This window comes from Porites lutea, chromosome 2 (genome assembly GCF_958299795.1).
Source record: "Porites lutea chromosome 2, jaPorLute2.1, whole genome shotgun sequence".
NCBI lineage: Eukaryota > Metazoa > Cnidaria > Anthozoa > Scleractinia > Poritidae > Porites > Porites lutea.
The window spans coordinates 26,504,250-26,519,406 of record NC_133202.1 but is presented as its reverse complement, the minus strand read 5'-3'; the positions used below and the strand labels follow the sequence as shown (position 1 = coordinate 26,519,406).

General features: G+C 39.4%; 1 pseudogene; it reads left to right on the top strand.

The window, feature by feature from the left end:
* Positions 1-15,157, top strand: part of LOC140925927 (uncharacterized) — a 227,480-nt pseudogene that overhangs the window by 193,446 nt on the left and 18,877 nt on the right.

The following is a 15,157-nucleotide window of genomic DNA, read 5'->3' as shown; positions in this document are numbered from 1 at the left end:
TGATAGCACGCTAAGATCAGCTGCAACACCACTGGAGAGGGATCCGAGGCATATTCAGTCGTATCGTCGCCATACACCCTCAAAGACGCATTACACATAAAGTAATTGAGATTCACATAGAAATTGAATAACAGGGTCAAGCAAGGATCCCTGTGGTACACCGGCACTTATCGCTCCCCACAATAGAGGAAAAACACATAAACTTTAACTCAGTCTTCTTCCTAAGAGATAAGCATTCATAAGTTCCAAAGCATCATTTGTGAAACGGTACGCCTTCAATTTAGCTGACAAAAGTGGAAGGCAAACAGAATCGAATGCCGGGGGGGGGGGAACTCCTCATATGAAAGTGGTGGGGATGCTCGTCGTCTCGCTTAGGGCTGTAAATTTCGGATTTTGGTCGCACTTAGGGTGTTCTGGGCAAAACGCTATCATATTTAGCCGTGAAGGTCTCGTTTAGGGTTGCACGCGAAAAAATATAAAAATATACATATTTTCTGTGTTCTAACATGGTCTCTTTTAGGGATAAAAAAAGCTTAGGCCACGCCCAGAGCGGTCTCCCTTAGGAGTTTAATTCAAAATTTCCGACGAGCATCCCTACCCATTTCATATGCGGAGTCCCCCCCGAATCGAATGCCTTGCTTTGATCAAGAGCCACTACTGCAAAAGCCTCCCTTCTGTCAAGAGATGCTCTCCAATCGTCAGTCCGCTGTGCAACACGAATGACTTTACAGATAGCCAGATAGATTTGGTGAGAGCCTCTAATAAGGGCCTCGTACATTTGATGAAACATCACCTTCTCATACGACACTTTTTAAGCAGGAAAGAGAAATTATCAGCATCGCACAAAAACACTTGTTCGCCGCCATTGATGCGACGGATGACGAGAGCTCTTGTGTCTAGCGAAGATTCACCTAGCCTGGCCAGGCTTTCAGACAGTACAGTACAGTGGATCATGTAAAGCAAAATGCAAATTGAAATTCAATCAGCATTTCGCATTTCCGTGCAAACAGACGAAACATTGTTCGGGCCAACAACTCCCTACATTGTTGGGAGTTTTTGTTTCCGTTTGCACATAGCTGAAGGGTTTGACCGGTTTCAAACTTTGCGCAACAACACGCAACAACATGCAACAGGATGTGCAAACGGACGCAACATGTAACAGACAACAATGTTGTGCCCGTTTGCTCGGGGCTTTTGTAGTCTTCTGAGAAACTGGAAAATAATGAAATATTGCCGGAAAAACGATGTCCAGCTAATTAAACTTTTGTCTGCTTATATTCTGTCCAAAAAGCAACCAAACTGTCAAGAAATGTATTCTTGATTCTAAATTATAGTTCCCAAAGTTCGCAGTCGGGGCAAGCGCTAAGGAACAAATCAAGCTTTTGGTTGTTACACATGTACCTTTTTCTGTATTCCGTTAACTTTTCGTACCCCGCTTGTTTTTTACGCCCTTTTCTTTTGCTACATACCAGGCTTCTTTTCTGCGGCGGGAAAGTTTTCGCCAAACCCCCGAGGAATGGGAAACTATTTTGAAGAAAGTAACGATGGGCTATGGAACTGGATCTCATTGAGATATTCGATCAAAGCTCCCCCTATTTTAGTGGCATTCTTCTCCGGCCTACTTGATTGAATCATACCAATTCGGGATTTAGTTTTAAAGATCTCTTGCCCCTCTACTATTAAAACTGATGACGTCACTTGCTGTATTAAAAGTACGTGGATCCGCACGAGGTTGCAGTGGCGGATGTAGGGGAGGGGCCCGGGGGGTCCGGACCCCCCTTACTTTAGACCAAACTGAGGCCGGAAGATTTGCTTGTTTTGTGCTTCATGTTGGATTTCTCTAAAAAATGAGTGCCTGAGAGGCTATGATAGATTGTGCTTGCAAGAGTGGCATAATATGCCTCTTGCAGTGCTCATATATTTCTAAAATTATGCCAATAATTATGCTGGTGTTTGTAAATCATGCTCATTTTAGCAAAAAAAAGCCGAAATTATGCTTCTACTTTTACTCTAACAATGTTAAAAACACCTCAATAACTACGCAACAAACAAACAAATTTACTCTATTTAGAGCTAGAAACTTTCGAACTAGTTTATAATTCATTATAAATTCCCTGGCTATCACTGTCTCGCAAAGTATCTGCAGTGACATTTAACTGCAGAAATTAAGGTAAACTACCGAAACAACAAGTTAAACTGTCTGTCAACTTTCACAGCGGCATTCTTGTGAATTAGGTGGTATAGCTTTGAAACTTATCTCAGTAGCTAGGAGTATAGAATGCGCCACTTAAAATGAAGGACTGTTTGTGTTGTATTGTAGATTAAAAACTCAAACAGTTAAGGGGGCGGCACGGCAGTCCAGTTCATTTTGTTTAATTTTGCCAGTTACTCGCCTTCAATCGCTATGGTACTTAAAGTAAGCAAAGAAATTACTTGTAAATGACACAAGCAGGGATTCGAGACAAACAGATATGTCTCTTGAGCATTATTTTTGAAGTTGCAAACAGCGGAATGATCAACTTTTAAAAACTGTTAGGCCGATCAGTTTTCAAAAACCCTAATTTCAATCCGTTCCAATCTTCTTCAGTTTTGCCCATCTGTGGCATCTTTTGTGTTATTTTAACCTTCCTTTGTGTTCCTTTAATGCTTTAAGCGGTTATTTTTACGTTTCTCTTAATTTAACGACCATTTCCTAATTACCTAATTTGGCTGAATTTCGTGACACAGCTCCTTTAACAACCAGAAAGAGTCCTGAGTCACTCTTCGTGGGACCGGCAGGTCCAATGTATGCAAAAAACTGAAACAAACAAACAAACCAACAAATAAAAAGTTGATTTTGTTACCCCAAGTTGCCTTCAAACTGATCTCGAGCCAAAAGCATCGGTTAAATGACCAATAATTAAATAACAGTTTTGTGCTGCAAAACTAGCCAAAAAAAGTGAAAATTATGCTCTTGAGCAGTGCTTTTTTCGGAAAATTGATCACGGCTCGTAGATGACGAATTATGCCAAAAATAATGCTTGTACAATCTATCAAAGCCTAGTACCTGAGATCAGGCCCAATATTAGCAACATTCATACATTCAATACGCTGTTTTTTCTCCTTACTCACTTTAAAAACTCGGATTAAAAAGCGAAACGAAAATTGTGTCTTCAGGTTGCGTGACGAGTCCGTGACTAAACGAAGATACGCCCGCGATGTCGTGATATCGCCCGCGGTTTGTTATGGGTAAATGTGTTCCAAATATGGTGGTCACTAAGCCGTGAAAAAATGCTTCCGCTTTCGTTTTCTGACACACGGGTGTTTGGCAGCATTGCTACCCCTAAATGTAAAAATTTACGTCTTATTTTATGCGTTGGTGTTGGCTTGAGTAGACTCCAGTTCACGATGTAAAGAAGACAAAAACTTCTGGTAAGTTTAATCAAAGAAAGCCTATCGTCAATTCGTGGGAACATTGTTTAGAAAATGATCAAATGGTTATCAACTCTGGTTTTCCCACAGTAAATTGTAGGAAATGATAGAAATTCAGATTGTTTATCCATGTACAATATATTTAATACTATCTTTGCTCTGCAAACACAATACTTTTCTTTTTGTTTATTGCATTTTATTAAATAACGGTTATTTAGGTACATATTTATAGAAAAACAACAAAAAAAAATAAGCAAACAAAACAAACCAAAAACGGGAAAAAAAAGAAAGAAAGAAGATAAAAAAAAGAACGGTACGAAGCAGGACTTGAACCCGGGAACTTTCGGCTGTATGCGACTTTATTATACCACTACACAACGAAGGCTGATTACGTCACTTTGGCGAAAACTCTTTAACTTAATGCGTTATTCATGTCACCTCCGCCAGCAAATTCGTTCAGTATGATCGAGCTGCATTAACCGAGCTATTGACAGTGAAAAAAAAATGTCAACGCATTTCATGGCATTGAATGAGCAAAATGACATGTGCTTTACAAAGCCGATACACATCGTCAGCGTAGTAGGAGGCAAAACATATGTTTTCTTATATCTCGATTTCTGCTGTTATTTTGAAGCTAATGGTCAAAATCACATCCATTTTCGACCCATACAGGTTCTTAAGAATAGCATGGCATGACATTTTCTTACTTTCAGATCACCTTCCAGCAAGCTGGAATTTGTATATCCCCTGTGAATGTGTGATCTTTCGGAGTCAGAAGAGTAATTGCTCATTTTCTCGTTTAACGCCTGGACGAGTCAAAGGCTCTTGAAATCCAATCCCCAAGTTAACCATCGTACTCATTTGAAAGACTCCTACGTGTCTTAAATTTGGTAAGACCTCTAACCGTGCTGTAGAAAATTTGCCATAAAGAAAACTCTGAGTCTGAGCAGCGAACGCCGAACGATGCACGCTCTCAGCGAAGAATTTGATCCCACCGAACTTCAAGAGCGCGTGCTTCTTCGGAAGCGATAGATCTTCGCACTCTCGAGTTCGGACCCGATTAATTACGAAGTCCGTCTACTACGAGTGAGCGAGTGACGCATTTGCATATCTCTGTCCCTGCAATAACTCGTGGTACGCTCGCGCGTCCTCACGAGTTAAAAATGAATTACGATCTCTGCAGGCAAACTTGACTGTGCTTTTGTGGCCGCATAGCACTTACTGCTGCTGGACATTGGTTAGTTGTACATTTCTATTCTGCAGTGAAGGTGCGAAATGTGGGCTGGAGGGGTAGTATATAGTCCACATTTTTTCAATTCTTTGCGCTCATCAATGCTTATCATGACTATTTGACAAAAGCTAGTCAAACATCCATGATATGCATTGCTTTACGGGATGGCCGTATGGAAACCGGTCATTTCGCCAACGAGTCGTTTCGCCAACGGTCGTTTCGCAAACGTCTCTGGTCAGTTCGCAAACGTGTGGAAGTCAGTTCGCAAACGTTATAAACATTGATATGTCAACCTACGTATGGAAACCGGTCGTTTCGCCAACGAGTCGTTTCGCCAACGGTCGTTTCGCAAACGTCTCTGGTCAGTTCGCAAACGTGTAGAAGTCAGTTCGCAAACGTTATAAACATTGATATGTCAACCTACGTTTTAACTGTACAGTTCAGAATACTAAAGTTATGCCTAAATTATTGGGTCTGAAATTTAACGTTACAAACATTTACATGTCAACCTGGCTTTAACTATACGATTCAGAATACTACATTACTTACTCGTTGTATGCGTAAATTATTGGATGTGAACTCTCACAGCTTATTTCCCGCTAAAGTATATTTCTTAATCAAATGGACAGACAAGTCGATTGGGTACAAGCAGACCGCCATTTTGAAGTTGCTTTATTTAAACCCAGTCCTTTAGGATAATTGTTTGTCCTCTTCGCTTACACGCGTGTGGTTCGGTGCGCGTTTTGTTTCATACAGCTTACCTCGTAGGAAACACACGCGCGCTATTGTTATCTCAATTAGAGTTAGTTGTCATCTATTTGGTGGAAAACGACAAATCAGTGGTGCCATATCTAATCGACTACCAGTCATATTGCTGTGATTTTGATCCATAGAAGTATTTGAAATTGTCTCATAGGGGCAGATATCACTCTGATCGCCCACATGTCCCTGCAGGTAATAAGGTATATTGCATGTAATTCGTGTTAATTGTAAGCAATAAATATGTTTGTGTATTACAACAACTTCATTGAAAAATTCCTCTAACCAAACCAGAGTCACTACCGGAACCGGAAATGGGAAGTGAAGGACATTGAGACGTTCAACGTATGTCACTCAGCAACCATGTTAATATTTCATCCCAAGATGGAGGCTTTTTATCCGGTCTCTCGGAAGTTGTGGACCTTCCTTCAAAGAGGAAAGCTTCCAGATAGAACACAACAACAGTAAGACCTGTTTCATATGGGTAGATTGATTTGCGGATTACAGCTATTGTACATGCAACACGCAAACGCTGGGATAGAGCGAAATCAACTACAAGACTAGGCTTGAGAGTTAGTTTGTATGCTCAAATGTTGACATCCGAAATCTGAACTGAACTGGCTTAATTCTACACATATGAATGTTGATAACGTTTGCGAGTTGACTTCTAAACGTTTGCGAACTGACTTCTACATGTTTGCGAGCTGACCAGAGATGTTTGCGAACTGACCAGAGACGTTTGCGAAACGACCGTTGGCGATATGTATGTATGACTTAATATCTATAGGTTGCAGGTGTAATGCATGTTTTCCACAAGCAAAAACTGTGCTTTTTTTATTGCGATGGTGTGTTTATCGTTATTTTCTGTCAAACAATGTACAATAAAACAGTTATTAGAATGGTATTTGCAATATCCAGAATAATCAAGGTTGAGTTAAGTGTTAATCAGCCTTGGCCTTCGCCTCAGCTCGAATGTCTTGTTATCGAAATTACTAGACCGCATTCTAGACCCTTTTTAGTAAGTACGTGGTACCGACCTCCAAGTTCCTCCCAGGACATTTTTAGTCGATTTGAAATCCTGGTGGATAAAATTGACTGGGAAAACAACGATTTCTACCTGCTAGGAGATCTGAACTGTGATATGTTGCACAATCGGTCAAACTACCACATTTCGTCCAATTTAACGAATATATTTGATATTTACGGATTGAGCCAAATGATCTCTGAACCAACCAGGATTACATCAACATCACGCACATTAATTGACCTTTGTATAACTAATTCTCCCGAAAAAATTGTTAACTCTGATGTCGTTCATCTTGGGATTAGCGATCACTCACTGGTTTTTATGACTATAAAAATACGTTATGAACGTATTGGCACGCACCGTACTATCGAAACTCGTGATTACAAAAAAATTGACAGCGACAAATTTTTAAATGACCTTGTTCAACAGCCATGGGATTTAATTAGCTTAGAGCCAAATCCAACTGCTATGTGGGATCATGGAAAACCCTGTTCATGGAAATTGTCGATAAACATGCCCCACTGAAAACAAAGCGGATCTCAAAAAAGCATTCTCCGTGGATTACATATGACCTGATGCATAAAATCTATAAATGAAATTATTTAAAAAAGAAAGCTATTATTGAAAACAATGCGGCTAGTTGGGAACAGTACAAGCAAGCGCGGAATGAAACTAACAATGCTATCAAATCAGCCAAACGTCAGTATTTTTTGCACAACTTAGAGTTGAACAAAAAGAATTCTTCCAAAACTTGGAAGCTAATTAAAGAACTGAGCTCGCGTAAATCTTGCACAAACCGCAATATCACTGAAATTAAAACAGATAACAATACTATAAATTCTGCGCCTGAAATTGCAGAAGCTTTTGATAACTTTTTCACATCTATTGGACCAAATCTAGCCAGTAAATTATCACCTTCTAATATCGACCCTGAAAGTTATTTACAGCCCACTAAAACAGCCTTCTCCTTAAGGGCTCTTAGTGCAGGGTGCAAAGAAAATCATTTTTACAGCTTGCCATTCGGGCAAGCTGAAGCTAGCATTTACTAGCCCGACGTCATTTCAACTAGCCCCAAAAACTTTTTGACTAGCAGAATTGATGTCACAGTTCTTCTGTTATTCGAATTCCTCAAAAAACATTACTTGCCTGTCGGGAAGGTTAAAAACAGAATTCACTAGCCAGATAGCAAAATCCACTAGCCCTGGGCTATCGGACACTACTTTCTTTGCACGCGGTTAGTGTCACAACTGTGTGTGAGCTACTAAGTCAGCTTGACTAAAAGAAAGCCATGGGATTGGACGGAGTTCCTTGTAAACTTCTGAAATTAGCCAGTTTTCCAGAGAGCCGAAATCCAAATACCCGTAAATAAATATGAATGTCCACAAAGGCTGAGCTTTTCCCCGGGGAATCTATTCTGACGTTCATTCACCAATCACAACACCGGAAATTATATACGTCATGGCATTAACATTACAACCAATCAGAGGCTGTCCCCAACATTCTGGGGGAACGGGAACACGATTATCGTCGGCGATTCACAGACGTCTCCTCTCCCGATTTTTCCTGAGGGAGGGGGGACGTCTGTACACAGGCTACTCTCTAGCTGACCTTGAACAAGAGACTAACTTAGAACTACTGAACCTTCACTGTTGGCTAAAAGCCAATAAGCTTAGTCTTAATGTTGCGAAAACCGAGTTTATGGTTATTGGCTCTCGCCAGAAGCTTCTTGCGGAAAGCCATGACGAAATAAACATCAAACTAGAAGACCAAGTTATCAGCAATGTTGATCACGCAAAATCATTAGGTCTCATTATCGACAATCGGCTTTCCTGGTCTAATAATGTTAACGAATTGTGTAAGAAGGTAACTTCGGCTATAGGTGCCCTTAGACATATCAGGCCCCTTATCTCTCAATCTACTGCGGTACTAGTCTATAACTCCTTAATTCAACCTCACTTTGATTACTGTAGCCTCGTTTGGGATGGCTTAAGTGATCAACTGAGTGACAAATTACAAAAGTTAAAGGACCGTGTAGCTAGAGTAATTTTAAAGGCCAACTATGGGACTAGCTCGAGCCTGCTTCTTGATATACTCAAATGGGACAAATTGGTTATAAGGAGAAAGAAGCATAAAGCAATAATGATGTTTAAATCTCTAAATGAACAAGCTCCAGTGTACTTGCAGAACCTATTTCACGAACGATTTGGGCAATTCCTTTCATAAATTGACATTGCCCAGGCTGGTACTAACTACTTGAAACGAAGTTTCAGTTACAGCAGTGCTTTGTTGTGGAACTCTTTACCCGAAAATGTGAGAGAAATTAAATCAGTCAGGAAATTTAAAGAGCAAATCAAACATGTATTTGAGTCGTCGGACTCTCACTCAGCAGTCTTGTAAAACAGTATGTCGATAGTTTTTAGTCTAATTAATTGTAATTAGATTTTTACTCTATTATTAATGAAGATTTTACCGAGTTTTAAATAAAGAATCTACCTACCTACCTACCTACCTACCTACCTATGAACACTTACCTCGACCTTGATTATTCCGGCTATCACAAAAACATTCATCCAACATAGTATTGTTTAATAATACAATGATGATTACTTTGATTCACAACAGTTTGATTGCCATGTGATGATGAGAGATGTCAGAAAGGCGAGGTTGAACATTGCGGGATGATGTGAAAAAGAGTGCAAACAAAGTCTTTCAGAAATGGAAAAAGAAACCAAACAAGTCAGGTAAGACAACTTTTTTGGGAAGTCTGTCGTAATTGCGATAAGTTAGGGCCTATATGTAAATTGGCTGGCCCACGTCACAGGCTGCCTCCTTGGTGATTTATCCTGTCAGCCACGTTGGCCTGCTTAGCTTTACACTGCTGGCTTGGCTCATGTTTATAGGGGAAAGAAGTCTGGTAATGTGTGTCTTGAGCAACTGGGATCACAGCAAGCCGGGCCAAACAATTGCAAGGCATGAGCTGAGCTACAGCCTGGCTAACTGCCTGGGCTGGCTCACCTCTGCAGGCCCTTAAAAAGTCTGTCAGCTAATTATGCAAATCTATATTGAAGGTTGTGATTAAACGCATTTTTAGTTTTAATTTGTTTCATCTCATTCGGAGAACAATCTCTTTTGTTTGCAAAAACTGGAACAGGATTTCTGAAGATCCGTTGATTGTGCGAAAGGCTCCCAGCAAAAATTTTGGGTCAATTCGATTCCATAAATGTCTGACGTGCCGTTCAGCTGAAGCATGTCGTCGAAAGAGTTATCTGAGTAATTCGCACAGGAGACATCGAATTACTTCATTTAGCGAAAACTGTTACTGGTATACCTTGGGAATATGTCAATAGCCATGGCAGGAGAAACCACTGGAGAACTTTTCAAGGGGAGAAGTTTGCGAACTCTCAACATTGTATTAAAAAACTCAGTGAAAACTAGAACTAACAGCTGAATTTAATGTCACGACAATATTCGCAAATCTCCTTGAACTCAAGGATTGTGAATCCAGATTTAATGATAACCACCTTGTGGATTTTTCGAGAATCTGCAAAACACTCCCCATATTAAATGTTTAAGGTTGCACTGGTATCACTGATTTCGGTGTCAAAAAAGCCTTCCTAAATGAAGTGTTATTTTCATCAACATTTCCAATGGTACACACTTTTTCATTGATAAACTGCATCATTGAAACCTGAAACAGTGCACTGTTAACAGTATTTTAGTGCACCAAGTGCGCTTGCTATTAGTATTTAAGTGCACTAGTGCACTAAAACACTAATAACAGTGCACCGAAAAAGTGCACTTTGGTGCACTTGTGAGTGCACTGTATTACCTCTCGGGTTGGTCACCTTGGACATGCCGTTCAGGCAGACTAAAATTAATACACTTGTTTTGAACAGTAAGGAAAAAATTAGGTAAATTATGGCTTATTGAAAAATATCCTTTGGTTATTGTGTAGCCTGTGTACAGACGTCCCCCCTCCTTGAAAAAAAAATCCGGAGAAGAGTCTCTCCTCCCGATTTTTTCTGAGGGAGGGGGGACGTCTGTACACAGGCTAGTTATTGTGCATCTTGGAAAAACATTTTCTTGCGTGACAACAAGTGAACAATATCCAGCGCAAAGGATTTTGTAGCAAGCATTCATTTCTGTGTTCGCCATGTTGGACAACGGTAAGTCATCATTTTTCATGCTGATAACATGTTCAGAATTTTCGTAAGCTGCTAGAAAAAATGGAAAACAAGTGTTTGTTTTATGTTCAAGTCGTATTGAGTTAAAAAATGGACAAGGTTTGGCTATAAGTTGCTCCGAGCACAACATTTTATATTTCAGCGAATTAATGTAACGCTTGAGAGGTCAACACACAAACTGAATTTGCCTTATAATTTTGCAATTATGCAAATCCCTACCTCCATACATTGCACTTAGGTTTAGTAAACATTACAATTATGCTAGTGCTGTAATTTCATAAAAATTGGTTGGAGCGTTAACTCATATGAAGCAAAAAGTATCCTGATTCAGTTGAACTTTGCGGTGTAAGCGAACAATGTACATAGAGCCTGTTAAAGAGCAATAGTGTTTTTTTTTTCAGTCTGTACATCTGTATGTCAACGATGTTAACTTTTTGACTTGCATTCTTTGCATTTTCTTTCTTGCACTTCAATCAACTAACATTTAGAGAGAGTTTTTAAATTTTCTAAAAAAAAAAAAAAAAAAAGAAAAAAAAAGTTTTTAAATTTTCTGTTCTTTTGCTCCGTCTTTGAGTTTTAAACTCAGTACAAATTTTACAAGTGTTTATTGGCATGCATTTTTTACTATTCTGTATCAATATGAATGTTAATTATTAAATGAACATAATTTTGTTTTGAATATTAATTGATGAACAATTTTGCAGTTTTTAAAACATTGCCATCAATATGAATAGGAAGCCAGTTCAAAGCTCTTCAAAAATTAATGATGTCTGCGCGTACTCTGTGCTATTGTATGTTGCATTTATTGTGCTGCCTACTGTATTTTCTATAGCATGGTATTACATGTAGATGATGTAATGCTTTCTCGTGGTATACATGTACTATGGAACATCCCATGTGTCACTTGTATTTTCTATACACACTCGCTTAAAGGTTTGTGAGTACAGTATACCAAGAAAATACAAACTTGGATAATTCGGTGGTATACTGTACATGTACCGCGAGAAAGCGTTGCATAACTAGTATAAAGCTAATTACTTCGGCGGAGCGCGAAGTAAAGGATTCGCGACACTTAGGAATGTATCAAAGTTACAATTTTTTGACAAGATTGGGCATGCAAAGTCTGTTGGTTTTCGGTTTTATTCGGCTATTTGACGAAGTGAGAGCCGAATTAGTTCGAGATATCTCGAGATCACTTCGATTTCTTTGATTGATTATTATTTTGGCTTCCCCGGGGTTTGAACCGACTCACCCGTGTGACCCGTCAGGTCAGAGGAAACTCTAAGTTGAGGGATTACCCGATTGCGCTACTGCGACCCAAGGTAGTTCGGGATATGAAAAATAGTTATGAAATTATGCACTAGTTTCGGGACAAGATTGGGCATGCAAGTTCGCGACTTTTCGGCTTGTTTCGGCTATTTCACGAAACGAAACCGGACTACTTTGTGATATCTTGAGATCACTTCGAGTTTAGCCTTTAATTTACTCGAGGAATAAATAGAGGATGTTACGTGGCCGCGCAGAGACACGAAATTTCTCTTCGAGTGTTGAAAAACATTTCACGAGTGAGCCCTCCTTTGAAACTGCTTTATGATGAATTTAAAGTTACAAAATGCTGCACAAAGACATTTTGTCTTTGTTGAGTGTTACGTAGTAAAATTGCTTTCATGCGTTGCGTGACTTTCTCGAACGTTCTCTACTTTTTTGGATTATTCATGAATAATTAATTAGGGCATGTTTACATTTCAGCATGAGTCAGCAGATTTGCATCAGTTACTGAAATCATAAAATATGTCGAAAAGCTACTATTATTCGCCCGTTTAGTATTTTCTAGAACCTTATGTCAAACGGTATACAAGTTCCAAGCGAGGTCTTTTGACGAACTAAGTTTTTTTCCCACGAGCTGGACTGCTGTGTTTAGTCAAGTGTGACGAAGGCCGACTTTCAAGTTCTGTGTTTACAAGTTGGCGGAAGCCGTAAGATATCTGAAGTTCAAGTGAGAGTTTGTTATTATTGGTAGAGGCTGTTTAGTTGTACTTAAGTTGTGTTGGCGGATGCTGTGTTTTAAAGCTCTGAAAAGGCTATGTTCCTATGATATTAAACTTCCTTGAGTTAATTCGACATTCCTGCGTGCTGATAGTCAGTGAATAATTATCCTCAAAACATTCGAACTCGTAACAGCCAATTCCATTCTCAACGTAATTGACTCCTTACCCTTGCTTTACATATATTTAGTCAGTACATGAGACTGCTATGCTGTTTTTGAAGCCTGATGTGACTAAGAAAAATAGGGAATTCTTTTTTCACTGTTTGTTTGGTTAGACTTGTTATTCACCTCCAGTAACCTCATATTTGACTTAGGTCTTAACGTTTAGACCCAAGTCAAATTTAGAAGGATTTGTATGGAGTCATCAGAGCATAACTGGGCTAATATCTCAGAGACAATTTGTCCCGAAATACTAGTTCTTAGCAAGTAGGCCTCTTGGATGTTGCTCTTTTCAGAATATCCTGACAAATCCAATAATTTCACAAATTAACACCTTACTCTTACCATATTTCATTTCTTACTATTCCTTCGCATTTACAATTAATCAGTTCCACAACCACGACGCCGAAGTGTACGCTCCGTAGCGTCTTGTTGAACTTGTACTTTATAAAGCACCCAGATTTTTTATTTTTTTTATAAATATGTCCAAATTTTAATTGAATTAATTTAATCTCAGCTTTAGGTTTTTTGTAGTGCCATGGAGAATAGGCCATTTTACAGTTGTGTGCTCAGTGCCCTTGCCTTTAAATGGAAGCGAGGCTGGCGGTGACCTTGTTTTGTAACAAACTTTCTTGTTTTTCATATGTAAATGATCATGTTTACGGGCTTGTTAGCATGAGAATACCACGATTTGCAAATGAAAAGCAGGAAGGTCTGTAACAAAACAAGGTCACCACCAGCCTCGCTTCTATTCAGAGGCCAGGGCACTAAGCACACAACTGTAAAATGGCCTATTATAATGTTCACGGAAATGTACATGTATGTCTTAATTCTTATTGGCTAATGAGATTTAGTACCAAAAAAAATCATATGGATGTATATAGCAGGGTATGTCCCCCAACAACTGTTTGCATTTTAAAGTCAGTCTCAATTTCAATCAACCTTTGAATTACAATTATCATTTTAAATTTTTGCTGCATCTTTTTTTTTCATTTTTGAATTATACAGTTCATGAAGAGGCAAGTACTGCAGGAGCAACTATTACCACGAGACCTGGTGCTGCTGGGCCTTCAGGTTTAATCAGCCAGACCCATCATGACCAAGGTACTACCATATTATATACACTGCATAACCAGCAGTGAAATGAAACACTGTTAAATGTGTTCATCTGAATCTTGAGGGAATCTGATCTTATGAGGAGTCTCAAACAACGGTTTTCATGGACTACTATATACATGTATAATCACAGACCAGTTTGAGTGCGTGCTGTTGTCCCTGTTTTCCTGTGTTTTTTGTTGATATTTCCCCCCCTTACTGTAAGTTCCGGTGGGGTCCCTATTTTCCAGGAAAGGAGACCCTGGCCATGGGGCTTTTATTCATTAGTTTCTGTTTTTGGTCATTTGTATATTCATGACCGTAGTCATAATTAAATGGAACTATAACCCTGGATTTACACCACCGTGGTACTCACAAAAGTCAGTAGATGCAACATTACTTGTGGTAGTATATCTGTAATGGTTGATCAAGTTGCTTGCACTTCATCAGGTATATTTTCAGATTTCTAGTCTTTGAATCATACAGATTTAATTAAACAAATAAATTGTTATGAACGTGTCCAAATTAAATCAGCTTTAGTTTTTATTTAGCTTAATGCCATTCTAGTTGGTTTTTTTCTAGTAACGGTATTATTATTTTGGCTGACTCAAGGCTGGCATTCGTTCAGGTCTAGACTGTTCACAGTCCTCTATTTTTCCGTAAGATCGTCGAGATCGAGCGCTTTGCGTTACGGGCTACCATCTTGCATGAGTGTCAAAACTACTTAGGGGGCGGGGGCGGTTTGGGAGGAAGCGAGAAAAATAGAGGGACTGTAATAACATCACTGCAGCTTGCGTTCAGGAGGCGTGACAGGAATTTCACGCCTTTTACCATTCATTCATTAAGAAACTCCGCTGGTGATGAAAAACATGCCAGACACATTTAGCATCTATTTCGCGTGTTTACGAATATCTCCTTTCGAAACGGTGATTTTATAATGTTTCTGGGCTATTCGTCGAAATGAAATCGGCAAACATGCACTAGAAAACATTTTCCCAACCAAAATACCAAAAATCCTTCGTGTGTTTGCGCAAGATGTGCCTTATGGTATGAAAGCGTACGTTTTATGGAAACGTCGACTTGTCAACGACTTGGTCAGTGTCGGCAACTGAAACTAAGGCTGTTGTCAACGCAAATTAACATCTATTGTTTAATGACCAATCAACCGCCTGCGTTGCTGGTACAACGCGCTCCGTGAACGCAAGCTGCAGTGATGTTATTACAGTCCCTCTATTTTTCTCGCC